Source organism: Callithrix jacchus, chromosome 21 (genome assembly GCF_049354715.1).
Source record: "Callithrix jacchus isolate 240 chromosome 21, calJac240_pri, whole genome shotgun sequence".
In the NCBI taxonomy this organism is placed as follows: domain Eukaryota; kingdom Metazoa; phylum Chordata; class Mammalia; order Primates; family Cebidae; genus Callithrix; species Callithrix jacchus.
In genome coordinates, this window is record NC_133522.1 from 32,224,432 (window position 1) to 32,238,355 (window position 13,924).

Here is a 13,924-nt window from a genome sequence, read left to right on the forward strand (position 1 = left end):
ATGTTATCTATTTTAATAACAATTACATATGCACTAAGCACAACTATAACAATATATTATTAATTATGCTATTTAATGGATATTTATGTATTAAAAATCTGTACTATTTGTATATATTTAATTACATATGCATTAAGTTCAACTATAACAATGTATTATTTAATTACGATATTTAATTCATATCTATGTATTAAAAATCTGTATTATCTGTATATTCTGTATATTTACCTCACCCTTGGGCAGTAATGTTCCAAACAATAAAACATAGTCAACCAACTCCCAGTTATTAATACACACCATGTACTGTTTTATATTAAAACACATCTTACCTGTCAAGATGTCTTTCTTGCCACCCTACCCAAGATCAGGTTCACCCAACCCCGACTGACTCAAAGTCAATCAGTGACCCAATCCAATTACATGTATAAAGTCAACGTGAGTAGAATTATAAGTCTACCTCCCACGTATATCCCATCATTACTGGAAGTGAAACAACAGCCCCAATTCTCCCTGTGGGTTCGTGCCCTTCCCTTTCTAGACTGATGCCTTAGCACACACAGATGTCTTCTTATTCTTAGTTTTACTAACACGACAGAGGAAAAAACACCTTTCTAAAAGATAAAAGCCATGCATACCCAGAACTTCCAAGTGAGGAATATTCAACAGGTTGATTCTTTTTTTCTTTTGTTGAGACAGGGTCTTGCACTCCAGCCTGGAGTGCAGTGGCACAACCTCGGCTCACCACAACCTCCACCTCCTGAGTTCAAGTGATTCTTGTGTCTGAGCCTCCCGAGTAGCTGGAATTATCAATGTACCACTAGGCCTTGCTAATTTTTTGTGTATTTTTAGTACAGATGGGGTTTCACCAGGTTGGCCAGGCTGGTCTTGAACTCCTAGCCTCAAGTGATCCACCTGCCTCAGCCTCCCAAAGTGCTGGCACTACAGGCATGAGCCACCACAACCGGCCCTTCAACAGATTGATTCTACTTAGCCAATGAAAGACAATGTCAATACAGATTGGGACTAATTATTGTTTTATCCCTATATACATTGCTCTTTCAGTAGATGCAACAAAGTTTGGTAAAACCAGAGGTTGCTACCATCACGATGATGTCACCATTACGATGTCAACAGGAGAAACAGTCAACACTAAGCCAAGAAGTGGTCAAACACTCTGCAGGAGAAATGCCCCATGCAAGGGACTCTAAGATCATCTGGCTGTCTTACATGTTTTCAGATGGAAACATGGCCACAGAAGCATCAAGCTCATTATCATCCATCATTAAGGCCATCTCATTCAGTACTGCTGCTTTCAAAGTCCATGCTCCCAAAGCATGTCTTTTAAGTTGGTTTTCTGTACACAATACTCTTGCAGGATGTAAACCAGCCAACTTGTTGACACAGGTATCCCATCTACTTGACAATTTTATTTATCTTCCAAAATTAAAGAACTGGCATCCTGATTTATTAGGAGTGAATTGATTCTAGGGGCCACATCCCCTCTGAGTTACTAACACAGCAGCTTCTAGACTGCAGAGCTCAAAGTTATGCCCAGATGTGAGGGCCTCATCAAGGACAGCCAGCAGTGCTCTCTGCTCCTGGAGCTTATCTTTAGTTGTAACAGACATACACCTTGACTTTGTTTTCTTTCTTTGTATCTCCTTCAACAATGTGTACACATTCATGTCACGTGCTCTTTCATGTTTCCAAGACACAGTAATACCCATTATTAATCTCTTACTCAGGCAGTGTTAATTCCAACAAGACTTCAAGGCAGCAGCGTCTCCTGAGCCTGCACTGTGCCAGGAGTTGGCCCTGGGATTGCAAGCACTGTGGCCACTGCTTCGAAGGGAGACACAGAATCTGTTCACTGCATAGTCACAGGAGCACTGGCAACAAAATTAACGTACCTTGACAATTTATGCTGACCCTCACATTTTGGCATAAAAAAAGTATCATCTTAGAGTACCAAATATATGTCTTCTTATAGTTGTGCCACAGACCTCACAGTGAACATCACAACTCTGCAGATGCATGAACCTTATCTTTATGAGCCTGTGTATTAAATAAAAGTGGTAGAATTTGGGGGGGGTGCAAGTCAAGTAATGGGATAAAAGAATGATGATCAAAGGAGACATTTCATGATAAATATTTGCCCTTGTGTGTGACCTAGCAACAATTTCTTACTTATGATAAAGGCAAAATCTCCCCAGTCCAGAACCTAAATGACATTATATTAACATTTTCCTGTACCACTAGTGAAACACAATACTACATTCATTTTTATTTTCTTCTACCTCATTCTATAATAGCTATGAAGCCATTTGTTACAGCTAATTTGTAGAAGCCAGGCCAAATGAGCCCCAATCAACTAGAACAAGCATTCAGACCTCAAAATCCATTTACATGTCAATTAGGTAAATAGCATAAGCTACACAGTGAGCCTACAACTCTTGCTAGAGTCTCTAGCTGTCAGAGTCTTAACTCCGTCCTTTCATAAAGGCCAAGAAAAGAGTGAGATAATCCCTATTTGGGGAGTGTTGCTTGGTTCTCCCAATCCTGTGAGGCAGTTGGCACTCTTGACTTTGAATGACAACCAAGAGTTTCATGGCCTTAGTGGAGTCCAAGTGGGCATCATGGGCAATATCAACAGATCCCACAATACTCAAATACAAAAGGACATCTGCGATAATGTGGTCAGAAATGGGTGTAACAGTATATGTTAATTTAATGCCAAATATATAACGCATGAAGATGTACGTGAGCCTGGAAGAAAAGGACTGACAATGTGCGTTTGCTACAAGACAGCTACCTTGTCCAACTGGTTCTCATCTGCTGACATGGAGGAGCATATTTTACCTGCCCACCAGAAAGAGCAGACAGGCTTCTCTTAACATGCAACCCTTCTCCTGGTTAAAAAAAAAAAAAAAAAAAAAGCCTTCTTGTTGTAATTCCCCCAATTGCCAGCATCCCTCATTACCTATCACTTCCCATTTCCCAACGCTTTCCCTCAAGGCTATAATGAGAACATCAACTTCCTATAGCAGTAAGGAATGGATAATCTATCTTCTATCACTCATAATTATATTCCTACTGTACAACAGGGAATACAACTGCTTGTTTTCTCTGACCTTTTTGCTAATCCTTTATTAACCAGAACCATCTTCCATGTAATAGAAAAGAGGATCTTAGCTTAGTCTGGGAGAAGCTGGGGTAAGGGTAGGGTCAGCACCAGGGAGGTATGATGCTAATGCTTTTACACAAAGCATGAATAAGCACACAAATAATGGCCAGGGCCTCTCAGAAGAGAACATGGAGAAGCAGCAGCACAGACTTGGGTTAAAACAATGTTAAGGGATTAATGTCAACTTCATAGTTGTGATACTGTATTGAGTAAAGACTATGCAGGGTATCTGTATTAATTCTCTCAACTGCATATGAATCTAAAATTGTGTCAAAGAAAAGTTGTTAAAAAGCCCACATCAAAAAAACAATACAAGAGGCTGTGCATGGTGGCTCTTGTCTGTAATCCCAGCACTTTGGGAGGCCGAGATGGGTGGATCACCTGTGGTCAGGAGTTCAAGACCAGCCTGGAAAACGTGGTGAAACCCTGACTCTATAAAAATACAAAAACTAGCTGGGCGTGGTGGTGTGCACCTGTAATCTCAGCTACTTGGGAGGCTGAAGCACTAGAATTACTTGAACCCAGGAGGCGTAGGTTGCAGTGAGCCAAGATCACATGACTGCACTCCAACCTGGCTGACAGAGTGGGACTCAGTCTCAATAATAATAATAAAGTGAGACTCGGTCTCAATAATAATAACAATAACAATAATGATAATAAGGGAATATTGATTTTTCAGTTTGCCTAAGAATTCTAACCTTGTCTTCTTCCTTGACTCACAGATTGGAGGATTTGGAAATCTCAGTTCGAGAAAGTTTCCTTTACGTCCCTCTCTAGCAATGGGATATCACTAAGAGATCTAACCGACCAAGATGCTCACGAAGTAGAAGAGTTTTAGACACTGAGACCTGAAACACATCTTCAATAAGCTGCATCGAGTTTCACTGAAAATGAAAACATCTTGAAAGAGTTCAAATGCTTATGTTTACACAATTTTCTATTTTTCTCAATAGCATGATTTCTTCCTTCCTAATCTACAGAAACTTTCTAGAAACATCAGCAAAGAACCTGTTTTGCATTAATCACTATTATCACTCAGAGGAAAATTATTTATATATCATCCACTAAATGCAGAGGATGCAAAATTAGACCTTATATAACTAAACCCAAATAGAATTCATGGGAAAATTAAAACTGCATCTTCCAAATATATACTATACATTATTATTATGTCAATTAAAAACAAAGTTGAAAAGAAAACAAATTTAAGAAAAAAACAAAAACTCTTCATCTTTGTTCTCTTCTCAAAATGTAAAATACTGAGAAAACTAACATTTTGAAATCATTTGCTAAGCTTATTTTTTGAATTCCAATCCACCTTTCTGTTCAAAGTAAATATCAGAGATAATAATGAAAGGGAAAATTTGTTCAGAATAATAGAAGCAAGAATATTTCTCAAAGAAAAATGTTAGATAGAAACATAAGCAAAGACTTACATTCATACCTAAGAAACCACAATCCTTGATTCATGATGAATTTGTTAAATTTTCAAGATCACAAATAACTTTTCTGATAATCACTTAGCCGAATTCTGCTGGCAAGGAAGCATTATGCCTTCTTTTATAACAACTCTACTTGTTCTTCAAGACAAAATGCCATTTGATACACTGAAATGGTGGTGTCTACAGAACACAAAGCAAAGTTATGTGCCTCTAACCAAACTCCCGCATTTTATCTTTGTAACGCAGGCCCTCGCTGAGATTTCCACTGGAGTCAACACTACATTTCATTTTCAAAACAATCAATATAATACAAAATAACAAAAGACAGAGCTCCCTGCATTATATATATATATATATATAATGATTATGCAATTCGCTGTTCGAAAAATAACGCCTAACCACAAAAATTAGCTCTGAACAGACATTTCAAAATCGAACAAAATTATTTGTGGACAACCAAGGTTAGAAAGCCAATCTTACACATTTTAAGAACTTTAGAATGAACACAGTTGTGAAACTGGCAACCAGGATGGGGAGAAAATTCTCCACTTTCCAATGTATGATAATTATAATACCTTCTTATGAAGCAAAGTTAAGAGATTAGCAATAATTCACTTCAAATAAAGCAGGAAAGATACATTCTACAAAGAAGTCAAGCTGCTTATTATTATTTCATTTTTAATAATTGAATTTCAAGTATTCTTGGCCTACTGAAATGTATGTGAAATAAAACTAAATTCTGTGTAATGTAATTTACAAATTTTGAGAAAGCAGCCACAATAGAACTAGAGTCATTTAGAGAGAGCCAGTCTTTTTTTGTTGTTGTTAAAAGCCAATATTATGTAGCATTATTTTTTCCATATTCTACATGAATATATACTTAAACTTCACATAATATAAATATTTCTCCTTTCTGAGAGAAATTCCGTATCTCGCACTTTTTCTCCCATTTTAAGTAGAGTAAAAAGGGCAAATGTAAGACAAATATAATTTACTTTTTAATAAATTACTTCCTTAATGTAACAGTGGAATAAAGTGAAAACAAGGACATAAGCATTAAAATGTGCTAAGTATATATAACTTCAATATTTCAAATAAATTTTATAATTTATAACTATAATTTACATATGGATATAAATGTTTGTATAATACATATATCTGTCTAATCACTTAATCTATTAGCAATGAAAAAGGCTGACTTCAATGTAGTTTGTAACAATTTTACCTTTGTATAAGTTATTGCTGCAATTCTAAGTATTACTATATGGTGACATTTCATGAGCCTAAGTTATTAAAATCAAATTGTATTCTGTTGAAAAATAAGTAGACAATATTTGCATTTGATCTTGTGAAAAAGTTTTAAAAGTCAACATACTAAAAAACTGGTTATTTTTTAAAAACATGTTTTTCCCAATCTGAAACCATGTACTTTTAATAGAAAAGAGCACTTATCATGTGCTTGTACACAGTAGCAAGCAGTCATCAAAAAACATGTTTAGAAAATTACTCTAATAAAGGCAATAAATTATCAAATATTTATGACCTAGTCATCATATTTTACTAAATAGAAGCATGTAAAATTAGGCAAGCAAGCTTGAACTGAAGTCTTATGACAAATCTCACTTAAGCTCCAAATACGGGTTGAAATACAAACAGGATGATGCAAACAGCTGTGCATGTTAATGAAAGCACTGCTTGAGTACAAGATGATGGGTGCTGATTTGTCACGGAAGTCTCCAGAAGGTATCTGCAGTTGGCTAGCCTTTTTACTGAATTGCGTTAATTCTCTAAGGCTAGCCAATACATCTGTCATTCTAATTATACCTGACCCAGTTCTCATCTCTCCATGATGAAAGATTATTTATAAAATGCCACCTGAAAGAGATTTACTTGTAAAGTATTTAGACTCATCAGGACTCCTGTGACAGTGTCAGGGAACATTCACAAAAGGGTACCACTACGGTTTTCCCTCAACCTTTGTTTCCCGTTTGTTATGGGAATAAACTTGCTGCTCTTTGCTAACTGCATGGTTAGTGTGAAGTGCAACAGACTCTTAAGAAGAAGCTCAAAACTAAGGATATCAAGACAAGCCACTCTGATGTACTGGAAAATAAGGGAAAGTGCTTTTTCCTATTGAATGAGAGACAGGAGTATGCTGGGAAACTGGCGCTGTCTAGAAAAACAGTGTATGCCGATCGCCACGGTATAAATGCTCCCACCACTGGTATTTCAAGCTACCAATGGTTATGGCTTACAAAATTCCTCAAAACTGTAATAATTAGCTTTTACAAGCTGGCAGGAGTTGGCTACACTACCATGTTAATGACAGGAAGTAGGGGCACAAGTGAAAATATGTAGAGAGAATCTAAGTTTTTCAATTTCCTTGGCTTGAGGTTTGAATTTAAGGAAAGAAAAGCTCAGTAGGTAGATGTCTCAGGATTCTCTCGTACTCGTAGGTAATTTAACATACCAAGAGCAATTAATACCAAAGTAAGAATGGTTCTCCTTTTCAGTTTCTTATTTTGTATCTCGATGCTGCAAATCTGCACCATATGGAAGGCAGGAGATGCTACTAGAGTCTACTACTAAAAATAGATCTGTGGACCAGCAGAGTCAACATCACCTTGCACTCAGGCCCCATACTAGACATACAGACTCACAACTATTGTTTTCTAAGGGACTTGGGTAACTTGAATGGATACCTAAGTTTGAGAAGCAGCATGATCAACCTTAATCTTTTAAATGCAGTAAATATGTCAAAACTTGAGACACAAGATTTAATCATTTTCCCAAAGAACCAGTGGGGAAGAATTCCTAAAAGTTGCATAGGTTTTGGCTTATTAAAAGAAGTCCACATATATTTGGGAAAAGACAGATACAACATCATTTAGTAGTCTTAAGATTCAAATATACATTCAACCACTTAATTTGAACAGACGGTCTATACAAATTAATTTTGCTCTGAAGTTCTGTCCTATCTCAAGCAACTTTAAAGCAGTTTAAATACCTCTGCCTTAGAGCCAGTACCAAGATCATAATTCTCTTACTCATATTAAGACTATGAAAATATCAGACTTCTCAGAAAGCTGAATTCAAGTGGCATCATTCTTATCCCAGAACATCAAAAATATCCAAGTTCTTATTTTTACTTGTAAAAATAATGAAGACAGCCACAATAAACTCCATGGCTTAGAATGTACTTCCTTTGTTTTTAATTTTTTTTTTTTTTTGAGGTGGAGTCTTGCTCTGTCATCCAGGCTGGAGTGTAGTGGTGCCATCTTGGCTCACTCAACCTTCGCCTCGTGGGTTCAAGTGATTCTCCTGCATCAGCCTCCTGAGTAGCTGTGACTACAGCAGGATGCTACTGCACATAGCTAATTTTGTATTTTTAGTAGAGATGGGGTTTCGCCATGTTGGCCAGGCTGGTCTCGAACTCCTGACCTCAAGTGATCCACCCGCCTTGGCCTCCCAAAGTGCTGGGATTACAGGCGTGAGCCACCACGCCCAGCCAGAATGTACTTCCTTATACTGCTTCTCTGTAAAGAAAGAATTAGGGGCGGGGTGCGGTGGCTCAAGCCTGTAATCCCAGCACTTTGGGAGGCTGAGGCGGGTGGATCACGAGGTTAAGAGATCGAGACCATTCTGGTCAACATGGTGACACCCCGTCTCTACTAAAAATACAAAAAATTAGCTGGGCATGGTGGCGCGTGCCTGTAATCCCAGCTACTCGGAAGGCTGAGGCAGGAGAATTGCCTGAACCCGGGAGGCGGAGGTTGCGGTGAGCCGAGATCGCGCCATTGCACTCCAACCTGGGTGGGTAACAAGAGCGAAACTCCGTCTCAAAAAAAAAAAAAAAAGAAAGAACTAGATGGTATTTCTGTCCCTGTAAAAAGAAAAGAAACATGCCTCTAGATGTAGGTCATGGGCCAGAAGCATGGTCCTGCTGTTTTATGTCCTTTTCTAGGGAAGACTGACCATGTCCACCTCTCCATGTTAACTGGCTTCTTGTCACAATCCCTAAGCAGGCAAAGAACCCACAGACTCCAGCTGGAAACAGCAGTGTCCCTGGTTATTGCATAGATGCCAATCACCATTTGCTATTTTATAACAGTGGACAAGGGGAGAGTGAATTCCTTTTGAATAAAAAAATAAATCTAGGGAGGCAGTTTACCTCCATATCTCACTGTTTACATGGCAAATAAGCATATGCAATGTTTCAAGTCAACATTTTGTGGTTTTGTTTCCAAATAAAGCTACTAGACTACATTATACATTTAATCAAATACTTGTTTTTACCTCACTAAATGTGTATTTATCATATTTGCTTTGACATATTTTTGTATATTTTACTTGTTCTTGTACAATAAAAAATGTTCACTGGTTATCTACAACGTGTAAAGCAGTGATTCAGAAGTTAGAGCTGACATTAAAATGAGACCAGCTGGGTTTGGTGGTTTGGTTCACACCTGTAATCCCAGCACTTTGGGAGGCCGAGATGGGCAGATCCATTGAGGTCAGGAGTTTAGGACCAGCCTAGCCAACATGGTGAAACCCCAACTCTACTAAAAATACAAAACTTAGCTGGTCCTGGTGAGGCACGCTGTAATCTCAGCTACTTGGAAGACAGAGGCAGGGGAATCACCTGAACCCAGAAGGTCGAGATTACAGTGAGCTGAGATCACACCACTGCACTCCAGTGTGGGCGGCAGGGCGAGACTCCATATCTGGGGGGTGAGAAGGAGAGGAGACATAGTATTGCACAGGTATTTCTCTGTGTTTGTTTATTTATTTATTGAGATGGTATCTTGCTCCGTCTTCGCAGGCTAGAGTGCCTTGGCATGGTCTCGGCTCACTACATCCTCCACCTCCTGGGTTTAAGTGATTTTTTTGCCTCACCCTTTTGAGTAGCTAGGATTATAGGCATCCATCGTCATGCCTAGCTAATTTTTGTATTTTTAGTAGAGATGGGGTTTCACCATGTTGGCCAGGTGGGTCTCAAACTCCTGACCTCAAGTGATCTGCCCACCTCAGCCTCCCGAAGTGCTGGGGCGGCAGGCGTGAGCCACCACACAAGGTCTTCTGTTCGCATATTTAAAGCTGCTCATCCCTGCAGATCTCAACACCATAGCCCAGTGTTTTGCAACCAGAGACAGTCTATGCCCTACTCCCTCCCAGGGAACATATTCGATTGTCGTAACTGGGGGGTGCTACTGGCATTAAGTAGAGGCTAGCAATGCTGCTCAACATCCTACAATGCACAGAACAATTATCAGGCCTGAAACATCAATCACACTAAGGTCCAGAAACCCTGCCACAGCCCAAGCAAACACCAGAAGGATTTGTGTTGCATTTTAGTAATTTTGTCCACCAAGACTACCGGGCAGCACTCGCCAGTACTTCAGAAATCCTGGGTAACAAATGCTAGTAAATTTCCAAAACAGATGCAAACATGAGAATTGGCAAGCAAGATCTTTCTTTGCTCCTATCGTGAAACATCAAGAACCTAGTCATGTGCAAGCAACATAAAATTGCCATTTATATTCTGTGATACTTTCACATTCTGTCTAGAAATTATACTCAATAAAAACATTTAAGAAAGAGAACTACCCTCATAGTTAAAACACCTTTATCAACATTATCAACTAGATACAATGTAACTTTAACATTTCTTCTGCCTTAACCTTTTTTTTTTTTTGAGACACGGTCTCACTGTCACCCAGGCTAGAGTGTAGTACCGTAATTACGGCTCACTGCAGGCTTGACCTTGCCTGGGCTCCAGCGATCCTCCCACTTCAGCCTCCCAGGTAGCTCAGACTATAAGCCTGTGAAACCACACCAAAATCGGCATAACTAATTTTTTTTTTTTTTGGTCTCCCTATGTTGCCCAGGCTGCTCTCAAACTCCTGGGCTCAAGTGATCACCCTGCCTCAGCTTCCCTAAGTGCTGGGATTACATGTGTGAGATACTATGCCTGGCCTTTAAACTTCTTTTTTCGCTGTAAAAGTCTTTTAATGTTTACAATTTGGGCTGTTGTCTTGAAAGCTAAGGGGTTTTCTTGAGCATCATTTTTATATGAGATGTCTTGCCTCTCCTTGACTTTCTACTATTCTACTAATAGAATCGCAGTAAGTCAGGCATGTTGGAAGAAGTGGTTGGAAACCAAAGATGAATTTTCAGGAGGGCAAAATGGTTCAAGGCTGAGAGAAGCAGATGGTTAGGCTGTAATCCACTCTGCTTTTGGAAACTCATTTTTCTACAATGGAACTAAAGATTTCCATTCATATCCACAGCTTTGTTACCTGCTCATGGAATCTGACTCTATTTAATCAGACCTATGGCTTAGCTAAAAAACGTGTGCCAGGTTGGGTGCGATGGCTCACCCATCACTTTGGGAGGCCGAGGTGGGTGGATCACCTGAGGTCAGGGGTTCGAGACCAGCCTGGCCAACATGGTAAAACTCATCTCTACCAAAAATACAAAAATTAGTCGGGCATGGTCGCACACACTTTTAGTCCCAGTTACTTGGGAAGCTGAGGCAGGAGAATTGAGAATTGCTTGAACCCAGGAGGTGGAGGATGCAGTGAGCCGAGATTGCACCACTGCACTCTAGCCTGGGTGACAGAGTAAGATTCCATGTCAATGAAAACAAAACAAAACAAAACAAAAAAAAGGGTGCAGTGGCTTACGTCTATAATGTCAGCACTTTAAAAGGCCAAGGCGGGTGGATCACCTAAGGTCAGGAGTTCAAGACCAGCCTGGCCAACATGGTGAAACACTGTCTCTACTAAAAATACAAAAGTTAGCTGGTGTGGTGGTGTGCACCTGTAATCCAGGCTACTTAGGAGGCTAAAACAGAAGAGTCACTTGAACCTGGGAGGCGGAGGTTGCAGCGAGCCGAGATCACGCCACGGTACTCCAGCCTGGGCAACAAGTGAAAACTCCATCTCAAAAACAAAAAAAAAAGTGTGCCCACGAACATGGATGCATGTTAAGTGATCCTGAACCCCTGAGTTGTTGGATTTTTTCTTTTAGGTTTGATTTTCTTTTTCTTAATTGCAAACTCTTGAGTACAGTTGTGCCTGAGGCATCGGTACATTTTTTATTTTTAAAGCAATTGATTTGGGGAAAAACATGAGAAAGACTAGTATTTTTTGAAAATCTGGTTTCTGGCCTCTAATTAAATTGGACTAAAATTTTATTTTTAATAAATCTAGATATAATTGTATTAAAATATCTTTCAATGATTACTTCTGTTATTCAATTTTTTTTTTTTTAAACTGATAGAGCCAGGGTCTCCCTATGTTGCCCAGGCTGGTCTCAAATACAGATCTTTGTGAATATACTAAACCACTGAATTCTTTACTTTATGGCATAAAAATTGTATCTCAATAAAGTTCTTGTTAAATGACAGAAAAACTAAGTTCACACGTGCGCACACACACACACTTCTATATGGCTGTATTCCCTAGTCTCATCATATTTTAAGCAATCTAATTATCAGAGTGGGATTTCTAGATTGAGACCATGAAACTACATGGAAAGATGTTTGTCAATGCCCTGCTTCACTCTGCCTCTATCAAAGTGTGTATCAAACACCTTGAAATCAATGGCTGCCATGACATGAGGCACAAAATAACAGGCTGTCGTCACCTGTCACATCTGTGGTCAGTGCTGACACTGGTTCTCCCGACATCATTAGAAAGTATGCTCCAACCCCTGGGCCAGGAGCAGAAGTGCGTCCTATCCATCTTCAAAACACAGTGGTAAAGGCCTGAGGCTTGCTCTAGAAGGAGGAGCCATTACCCTTTTGCCCTGTTCCCAAATACTCCCTGGAGCTTCAGTTTCATTTCTGTACAGCATGCTGCGACTGAGGCCTCCAAATGAAGTATGTGAGTTCATGCTGGTGTTCACAGCAAGTCAAGCTCACAATTTACCCCAAACTTTGTGGGGAGTTAAATATGAATTGTAAGTAAGAATCCCATTAGTGAATTATAGGATACCTTGTAAGTGTCATGTCCATTACAAACAGGTAACAACAGAGACATGAGAATTAAGCTCAGTTTTGTTTCTTCTCCCCTTGAGATCAATACAAGCCACTCTGATTCACTTCAAGTATGTACTGCATCCATTCTACTTGGTGTTCTATCACCTAGTAAATCCCTATTCTTCCTTTATAATAACTGAAATGCCAACTTCTCTGCAATGTTGTAAGTGAAAACTTCTGTTCCGGCCTGAGCACTTTCCTTTCTTCATACTGCCAAAATTCTAAATTCTTTCCTAGGCAGGGCTGAGAGACTCATCCCTCTCAAGGACTATGCAGATACGGCTAGATGCAACCTGAGCAAGCCACTCTGTTCCTGTCTGTGCCCCCAGCAACCAATGCCATGTCTGGTACCTAGAAGTGCCTTGTGGATATCGGTGAAATGTACAGCAGTAAATTAAATAGCATTTCTCCCAGATTAATGGTCACCAGAAGGAGAAGGAAAATAATTTAATTCTGTCAAGTTCAATCACTTACCCCAATGCAAGCAACATTCAGATCAAACCTTTTAGCTTTTATCATCATATAAGATGGTTAAAGAGCCATCTGTATCAGTGTCTCTATCTGTCCAATTAATAGAAGAACTCCCACAAGTTTTAAATATCTACAAGAAATGAAACTCTATCTTGAAATGCAGTGGCATCTAATACTATCTTAATTAATTTTTAGCTGGACTTAAAATTGAACTGCAGGTATTTCAATACACAATAATATTCACAAAAAATTTAAGCAAGAAAACTATTTCTCTTAATCATAATGTTCACCATAAATATTAGCTTTATTATACCAATAGATATGGATAGGTCACATTTAGCCTTTTATAATTAAAAGTCAACCTAACCTGTTGGTTTACCTTTAACATTCCTGATTAGTCGTAAACATTGGTTTGCTAATGTTTCAAATGCAATGAAGGATCGGAATGATTATTATAACCACAACCACAAGAGCAGTTAAGGTTAATGGAGCAGTTACTGTATACCAGGAACTACACAAAGTGTTTCCTATAAATTAGTTTAACCCTCACAAAATAGTTAAATATTGAGTAGGTCTTATTAATCAATCCCGATTTTACAAAGAGAAGCAATGAGGATTAAGATTATTTATTTATACAAATTTACACAGTTCGTAGCTTGTAAAGCAAAGATTTGAATCTCGACAGCCTGAGTCTGTAAATGAAACTGAACACTTACTGGGCATGATGAAGTGTTTAACATAGGTTTCCCAGAGTCATTCTCACAAGAAACATGCAAGATAACA

General features: G+C 38.9%; 1 protein-coding gene across 18 annotated transcripts in view; it reads right to left on the minus strand.

Annotated features, from left to right (window-relative positions):
• The window catches only part of APP (amyloid beta precursor protein), a 280,730-nt gene that overhangs the window by 113,208 nt on the left and 153,598 nt on the right, over positions 1–13,924 (minus strand). The window lies entirely within an intron of this gene.